Genomic DNA, 8,986 nt, shown 5'->3' on the forward strand with positions numbered 1-8,986 from the left:
CTTTGCAGGGAGCACCACCGCCCCGACACCTTGATTTCAGACTCCTGGCTTCCAGAAGTACAAGGGAATACGCTTCTGTCGTTTCGAGCCACCAGATTTGTGGCAGTTTGCTATAGCGGCTCCAGAAAACTGGTATCAGGAGGCATGTGCCCAAGGGGTGGGGACCAGTGGGTATACCAGGGCTTGATACGAAAGGCCTGAAAAAGAGAACGAAAAAGATTTATTATATATTGTGCTACTATTCTGTGCCAGGCACTTTTAAAGATGCTTATCTCAGACCTTACAATGATCCTGCCAGTAAGAATTATGATTCCCTTTCTTTGGTGAGGTTCAGACCCAAGTTTGTTTTCCGATAGCTGGGATTCCAGAACTGTATCCTCTGGTCTCACAAGCCTGGCCTCGTCCCACTTTCCCTCAAGCGGCGCCTCAGCCGTTTCCGGGTCAGATGGGACATGCTTCAGGTGGGGGGGGAAGGTCTCTAGGGGTCCAGGAGGGGAACGTATTAGGCCTCACTGTGGAACAGGGCAAGGGGTCATCACCCCCTTGTTCTGGGGGCCGTCGGTGACCGGACAATCGCTACTCACCGCTGTTCCTGGAACCCTCGGGGACACTCGTGATGGTCTGTTCACATCCCTGAGGGAGGGGAGGGAGACGCCCGCCCCTACTCACCTCATTCGGATGGCTACAACCACCAGCACTACCCTCACAGCCACCGCCATCACCAGCCTCTCCATCACCACGAACACCTGTCCTGCCATCATCAACTGGTACCATCACCACCATCACCACCACCGCCATCACCATCACGACCACCGAACCTGCTAGAACTGCTGTCAGAGGCAGCACTGCCGGGTCGTCACCTCCATTACTTCCTCTCTACCCTGCCACCACCACCATGACTGCCTTTGCCATGTGGAGTAATGGAGAGGCTAGAGGTGGGTCAGGGGACTCGGGAGGCGGGTGTCCTGTGATGGGGCAGCCGAGCAGAAGTTAGCAGGGGAGAAGTCAGAGTCAGGATGTGTCTGGCTGACAGACATGGTCAGGAGTGGAGGACTGTTCTGAGGCTAGTCTTGTTGAGAGTGGAGGTGAGCCTGCCTGGCTGGAGTAAACACTTAGCGGGACAGGCCGTCTTCGCAGGCGTGGGTTCAGCGGGTGGGGGTTGTCTGAGTGACATATCCAGGCCCTGCCTGGCTCGTGCGTGTCTCTGGGGATGTGGATTTTGGCAGGGCCCTGGCCTGGCCTGGCCATGGCAGTGAGGTCATGCGAGTGGCTGTACTGGGATCATGGGGAACAGGGACAGGAGGAGGGGGCCCGCCCTGGCTGGGAGAGAAAGAAGGCCTCTCTCCCCAGGCTGACTCTATCAAAAATGATGAAGTAAGCGTGTCTTGATGCTCCAATACCCCAGACTCCCCTCTCCTCTGCCTGCCTCGCTCCTCACAGCCTCCGGTGCTATGGGCTCTGAGTTTCTCTCTCCCAGAGACAGCTGGCTATCCGGTTCAGCCCCCCGAAGGAGTACCCGGACACGACAGCTCCGATCTGCGGGCAGGGAGAGAATGGACTATGGAGGACGGCTCTCCCATTTCTCTATTCAGCTGTGCAGCCCTTCCTTCCACCTTAGGCCGTGTATGTGGGTGTGTGTGGGTGTGTGTGTGTTGGGGGGTGTGGCAGAATATTCCAGAAGCTCAGGCCACAGCTGTTCCCCTTCCCTGCCTGCCCAGCCACTTCCACCACCTTTAAGGATGGGACTGACTGGCTCTGGGAACAGCCTCTCTTCAATCCTTCCAAACCCCTGAACTGTCCAAATGCCTGGCCAATCCCACCCTCTAGGATTGCACTTGAGAGCTTCGGGAAGTGGGAAACAATGCTATCGTGGGATGCGTTTATCTCTGCATCAGGCGTGAGAGCCCGGCAGACAGGCTGGCGACTGGAGGGGCTGCGGGGCCACTGAGTCCCAGAGACAAGGGATGGGAGGGTGGGGTCAGTGAACACTGGGGAGGGGTCCTGGCTTGCCCCAGCTCTGGCAAGTGGGTGTGGCTGAGCCACCGCCTACTTGCCACTGTAAATCACTCCTCAGGGGAAGGCGTTTTGCTGGGCCAGAAAGACTTTGGCAGGTCAGGAGGACCCTTTTGATGTGCACACAATAGTGACAGCAGGTGTTTATTGGGCACTTACTGCATGTCAGTCCCCTTCCAAGTGCATTTCGACTCATTGAATCACCCCAGTATCTCTGTGCGATTAGTACAATTACTGTTATCTGTATTTTACAGTAGAGGAAACTGAGGCACAGATAGGTTCCAATGTTTGCTGAAGTTACAGTGTTGATGAGAAGTAAGCCTGGGCCTCGCGCCCAGTCCATTTGAACTCCAGAGCTTATGGTCTTCTCTACTCCAGGGTGGGGTGGGTGTAGGTGTCCTCCTGTGAAGTCATGAGTCCCCACTCCAAACCTGCAGACCCCTTCCCTTTCCCCAGCGTCCCACCCCGTGTGGCAAACAGGATAGAACTAGGAGCCAGGTGGGGAGCTTGGGTGGCTTAGTCGGTTAGGTGTCCAACTCTTGGTATTTGTTCAGGTCATGATCTCATGGGTCGTGGGATTGAGCCCCGCTCTGGGCTCCACGTTCAGCAGGGAGCCTGCTTCAAGATTCTCTCCCTCTGCCCTTCCTGCCCCACCCTCTCTAAAACAAATAAATACATCTTAAAAAAGAAAAGAAAAGAATTGGGAGCCAAGTCTTGTACCTCTAGTGTGCTATGTGGCTGTGGGCCGGTCCTTGCTCTCTGGCCTCAGTTCCCTTAACAATGAACCTGCTGCTTCCTGAAGGCCCTTCCAGGTGCTGTCTGGAGTTGAGCCACCCTGGCTTGGAGCTACTCCTGTTTGTCATGCCTCCCTGGGATCAGCCTGGCCCCTGGGAATGGCTGGGAGTTGGGGAGAAGACAGGGGCCTGAAAGACCCGTGTGTCTGGACGGCTCTTGTGTGTCTGTGTGGCAGCCGCCTCTTGAATTCTTCTCTGTCGAGAGGAGCAGCAGGTCACAGGTCAGAGACAATGGCCACATTTGTTCACTTACCCAGACCCCCAGCTGGGTGTGGGGTGGGAGCAGGAAGAGGGTCTGCTGGCATCCAGTTGCCACCAGCCCTGGACTCTCCCTGGCCTCCCCTGCCTGTGCTCACCCCCACAAAGGCAGTAGGAGGGATAGGGTCAGACACTTGGTTCTCACTACTCTTCCGTCCCTTCTCCTCCAGTTCTCAGAGCGCCTAGTGGGCAGCATCTCAAATTGTCCCCCTCACGCACTAAGCCCTTTCTTCCCCTCCGAACCACACCCTGGAGAACCTTTCTATTTATCCAGTAGATGTTTGCTAAGTGTCCGCTGTGGGCCAGGTACCATGTCAGATGTGAGAAGACAGGGATGGATACAGCTTCGAGTCCTGCCCTAAGGAGCTCAAACCAGTTCCTCATTCCTTACTGTCTGTATTTTATCACTTAGACACACCTTTATGCCTTTGGAGGGTCACCAAAGGTGGAGGACAGAGATGGAGAGGGATTTTTCAGGGGGGTCTGGAGATCAGAGAAGATCTGGGGGCACCAGAGAAAGCAGCAAGAGTGGGAGCTAGAGACGGCAGACCCCACAACAGATGTACCAGGCCCTGGAATCCCTCTCTTTGGACAGCTGCCTGGGCCGGTGCCTGAGTGGGAGAAAGATGGCACCCACCATCCTCCTGTGTCTGGAGGAAACTTCTAGTAAGACAATAGCGTTTGCCAAGCTGGAATCCTGAGACCTGTTAGGGCCAACTTGGCTCTGGTGAACAGATGATCCCAGATGATCACCTCTTTAAGAGAAAGAGAAGTAGAGTCACAGAGGCTAGGATGGAGGCGGGGGAGTGCGCATTTCTATGTAGGGGAGTTAGACTTCATTAGAGAAGCTGGTGAGTCTGAGGAGTTGAATTTGGGTGAGTTAATCTGTTATGGCAAGCAACTCCGGGAACTTGTGAAATGGGTAATAATCTCGTTTATAATATTAAGGTCATTCAACCATTCATTTCATTAGTGACTGCTTTATTCCAGGCATTGTATTAGGAACCAAGGATGTAGTGATAAAAGGATTCAGCTCCCACCCACTTGGAAATCGTGTTCAAGTAGAGACAAAGACAATATACTGATCACTCTACAAACAGTTGACTTCGATACAAATTTGAAAAGTATTAGAGAGGGATGCTATGCTATGAGGATTTGTAACAGTTCATCCTATCTGAGTCTGTGTGACTGGGGACAACTTCCCTGAGGAAATGACATTTAAGCTGAGACTTATAGAATGAGAACCGTGTGTTAGGGTCATGTTCAGGTGTGAGTGACAGAAGAATCCCACAAATAATGGTGGGGTAAACAAGATAAAATTTATTTATTTCTCACGTAAAAGAAGCCCAGAGCTAGGTACTCCAGGGCTGGTAGGGCATCTCCATAACCATCAGGGACTCGGGCTTCTTCTATCTAATGATGTCACTCTACCAATCTCAAATACACAGCTTCCAACTCCTGGTCCCAAATGGCTGTTCCAACTCCAGTCATTATGCCCACAGTCCAGTCGGTGGAGCAGAGGAAAAACGAGGGAGAAGGCATGCCCCTTCTTTGAAGGACATATCTTTGTCGGTAGCACGCACCGTTTCTACTTTATACCACCATCTAGAGCTTGGTTATACACCTAGCTAGAGAGGAGGCTGGGGAATTTGTCTTCATTCTGGGCAGCCGTGGATCTAGCTACAGATCAGCGGTTCTATTACTAAAGAAGAAGAGGAGATGACGGATGAAAGTCTATGGCCCAAGAAATTAGCTAGGTGAAAGATGGGGGTGATAAAGACGAGAGTGTCAGAAAGAGGACTGCCGTGTTCGAAGCCTGTTACGCAGGTAGGGCACTGAGAATGACTCAGTGACTCCCGGTTCCTGGTGTGGTCAGCTGACTGACTGGTGATTGCATTTGCTGAGCTAAGGGACCTCGAAGAAGGAGGAGGTTTGGTGATCAGGACAAGTTTGGGGTTGGGCTCGAGTTGAAGGGCCTGTGAGCCATCCATGAGAGAGGCTCATTACACAGGTCTATATTGGGAATAGTTGGCATACCAGTGGCAACTGCAGCCAATATGTGAGGGAATGAGAAGGCCCAGGGAGCAGTGTAGAGAAGAGAAAACACCTAGGGCACAACCCCAAGAACCCAGGGAAGATGTTCACCCTCATTTTGTGGTCTTCTGGTCTCTGGTTCCCTTTCAGAGCATTGTCTTTCCACCGTCTTGTGGGATGATAAATCGGACGATCTGTTCTCCCGCTCCAGAGTGTGGAAGGATCCCTAGAGACCTGTTCCACCAGACCCTCCCTCTCACGTCCATGGGCTGGCCCAGGGGTGGCCATGTGACCTAACCTCAGCTGGACAGACGCTCTCCTGGGACCAGGCATCTTGCGCACCTGATGCGAGCATGGAAGAGGCCTTCGGAGTTCAGCCAAGTAATTTCTGTCCCATTTCCAAGGGAGGTATTCTAGCCTTCCAGTCAATTCCCTAGCTAGTTCCTTAATATTTTTCCAATAAATTCTTTAAAAAATTTTTTTGGCTTGTAAATGCCAGGGTTGGTTTCTGTTACTTGCAAACAAAGAGGAGCCAGCAAAGGAAAATGAGCCAGACAGGACTTCAGAGGAGCCCGAGAGAAGGCGGGAGAGTGAGGTTTCACAAAAATAAGCAAAAGAGTCTATCTTGAAGGAAGGAGTAGCCAGTGGTGTCAATTTTTATTTAAAAAATGTCCAGTATGTCTAAATAAGCATAGGAGGAAAAGGCAAGAAGGAGACACACTTGTTAACAATGATTAACAATGGTGGGGAGGCTTTGCTAGATCTCTGTTTCAAAGGAAGGAACCCAAGTCATACTCACTTAAGACAAGAACAACACAAAAGTAATTTATTGGCTCATGATTCCTGAAAAGTCCAGGGGTGGACCCGTCTTTGGCCCAGTGCGAATAATGTCGTTAGGTCTGGTCTCCGCTCTCCTGTCTCTGAGCTCCCTTCTGAGGCATCACCTCCTCGGGCAGCGCTCCTGGCAGATCCTGCCAGTTAGCCCGTCCAGAGTGGAAAATCTGGTGATTCCCCCAGTGAACTCCCCGGACTAGCTCTATCGGCCTGGTTTGGGTCATATATGCTTCTTGAGCCAATCACTGTAGCCAGGACGTTTGGGAGCTTGAGTGGCCAGGCTTGAATCACATGACTCTCCTTGGAGCTAGGGGGCGGAGTCATCTCCATCTGAACCACTTCTACTGAAGGCCTGTGCTTTGCCTAGAATAAATCAAGACTCAGTGATCAGAAGAGGGGATGGGTCCTGGGCTTGACAACCAAATTTACAGTCCAGTTTACCAGGGGGAAGGTTACAGATGGCCACGTTTGGGTCACAGGGCCATACCTGGAGTGCATGGGGCAAGGCTCATTGAGGCACACTTCCTCAAGGCGGTGGGTACCAGGCAGACGTTTGCATGCGCAGGTGGTCTCGGAGGCGGGCAGATGCAAGAATAGTCAAATAAGCGTCGCTGATACGTGGATGGGCTCCGAAGTCAGTGACTACATTTGAATCCACCTAAATTTGCCATTTACTGTTTACTTCCGAGTCTCGGTTCTTATCTGAAAACTGGGTTAATACAGGAATAATGCCTACCTCTTAAAATTCTTAGAGAATTAAATGGAATAATCTACGTAAAGGGCTTAGCTGTGTTCCTAGAAGATAGTAAGTGTTCAGTGAATGTTCGCTACTTTTAAAAAATTTTTAAGTAGTCTCTACACCCAACGTGGGAGTCGAACCCACAACCCCGAGATCAAGAGTCGCATGCTCCATGGACTGAGCCAGCCAGGCATCCCAGAATGTTTGCTATTATTATAGTGGCCTTGGAGTTTTGTTCCATGCCCTTGGTAGAGGAGCAGGCAGTCTTTGGAGCCCCCCTCAGCATCACCCATTCATCATGCCATCAGAGTTCCCCAGTTCAGGGCCCAGAATTCACTAGTGGGCTCTATCAGCCCAGCCAGATTCCAACCTCAGGGATGAGGAAGAGAGAGGGGACCTAGTGGGAGGGTGTGGTCAGGGTGGATCCCAATAGGGCTGGGTCAAGGCTAGTGGGAAGATGCTGGAGGGCCTCGGATTGGGGAGGAGGGGGAAGAGGGTGAGGTAGGCCAGGAAGGTGAGGACTAAGGGGAGGGGTGATTTTTGGGCAGAGCCAGCAGGGGTCACTGCAGATCTAAGGAACCTCAGGGAGGCTGCGGGCCACCCAAGGGCCCTCTCACGCACTACCACCTGCCTCTGTCACTGCTGTCCCTGGGATGCAGGGCTCAGGCCAGTTCTGGGCAGCAGGGTCAGGATTTGGCTCATGCGGTTGGAGGCGGCTACCTAGGGCAGCTGCTCTGTCTTCTCCAGGACCTGGGTCGTTGCTCCTCGAAGGAGGCCCTTCTGTGGGGTGTGTGCCTGGATTTCTGCCTCATTGGGACCCTGAGTTCTGGCAGTACCTAGAAAGTGTCTCTTGAGATGCTTCCCTATAAAGAGCTCTGAGACCAAATGTTTCCTCGTCTCATTCCTCTGCTCAGAGGGTCGTGGCCCAGGTTAGCGTGGTGGAGGCTCCGAGGAGTCCCGCAGGCAAGAAAACCTGTCAGACTGTGTGGCCCAGGCTCCCTGGGCTCATGTGAGCCCTTTCACAACAGGCTGAGGGGAGCAGCGGATTAAGGCATCGTCATCATGGGGCAGAGGGCATTAACCGGGGAGGTTAATGTATCAAGCCCAGCCCTCTCCCCCCGACCTTTTATTGCGAAGTAATATGTAACACATGTCTGTTGTGGAGAATCGGAAAAAATCAAAAGCGCAGAGAAGAAAATTGCTTCTGTCACCTGCTGCTCCTTGGAGCGACCTCCGAAGGCGCTGGCCGGTGTCCTCCCTCTTCCTAGGGAGGAGGAGGTGACCATGGGGTTCCCCTCAAGGCACACCACTTCTGCTGCAGAGAAGCCCCGTCGGAAGAGGGCCCTTTGAGAGGTCATCCTGTCCAACCCTCTGTCTCCACCCTGGGCCATTCTTGCCTCCGTTTCTTGTGGACGTGCCCAGGGCGAAAGAGGATGCTGGTGGTGGTTGAGCGGGTGTTGAGCGGTGCGTAGGAGAAGTGGGTGTTCGGATCATCCGCGTGGAAGCGATCTTCCTTTCTAGGTGGGGAAACAGGCCCGGAGAGGGGCCACGGCTTCCTGGGGTTTCACAATGAGCCAGTGGTAGAGCCTGCCGAATCCTGGGTCCTGGCCAGGCGCCCTCCCCACCTCTCCCGCAGTTCTCCATGCCAGGAGGCTGTGCAGAGGGGCCTGTGCCCTCTGAGCAAGGCTGCGGTTTCCTCTGTGGGCCGCGCAGGCCACCCGGGGTGTGTGGGTGCCGGGCGCGCGCACCACGGTTGTGTAATGAGCTCTGGAGTGTGTGCACGCGCTCGGTAACCTGATGCAACAGGGAAGTTGCGGTCCCGTGAGCTGGGGTGTGGGCGCTTGGCTGGGGCCCAGACCACAAGGAGGATTTGGCTTGTGGCTGCGGAGGCCGGGCACGGGGGTCGCAGAGTTGTCTGCGTCAGGGCTTGTCCATTCCAGGGTGCCCACATCCTGGTCCCTGTGGGCACAGGGCTTGAAATGGGGCTGCCTGGCCAGCTGATGCTGGGGGGGAGGTGCTGGGGCAGAGAGGGGGGCCTTGCCCCATGCCCATCCTGTTTTCCTGTTTGCCTGGATGCCTCTTGTGAAGGGGGTGGGGGTGGGGGCGGGCCGGGCTTCCTCCCTGTGGTTCCATCTCTTCCTGGTTGTAAAACTGACACCCTCCCCACCCCCCAATCCTGGAGCCCTCACCTCAGTTCCAGGTCATTCTGCACAGCCACATCTGTCTTTCACTCCCTCCACCTTCCTGAATCCCCCAGCCCTCTCCCCGCCATGCACACTCCCCGTTGAGGAGAAGCAGAGTGGAAGAGAACGAG

General features: G+C 53.8%; 1 long non-coding RNA gene across 1 annotated transcript; it reads right to left on the bottom strand.

Moving 5' to 3' along the window:
• Positions 1-5,724: 5,724 nt before the first annotated feature.
• LOC130542000 (uncharacterized) lies at positions 5,725-8,431 on the bottom strand. The gene is made up of 2 exons (XR_008956205.1): positions 6,421-8,431; positions 5,725-6,296 (listed from the first exon to the last, which is right to left on the bottom strand). It is a non-coding gene; the product is annotated as an uncharacterized LOC130542000 (long non-coding RNA).
• Between the last annotated feature and the right edge of the window lie 555 nt (positions 8,432-8,986).

Source organism: Ursus arctos, unplaced genomic scaffold (assembly GCF_023065955.2).
Source record: "Ursus arctos isolate Adak ecotype North America unplaced genomic scaffold, UrsArc2.0 scaffold_29, whole genome shotgun sequence".
Classification (NCBI taxonomy): Eukaryota; Metazoa; Chordata; class Mammalia; order Carnivora; family Ursidae; genus Ursus; species Ursus arctos.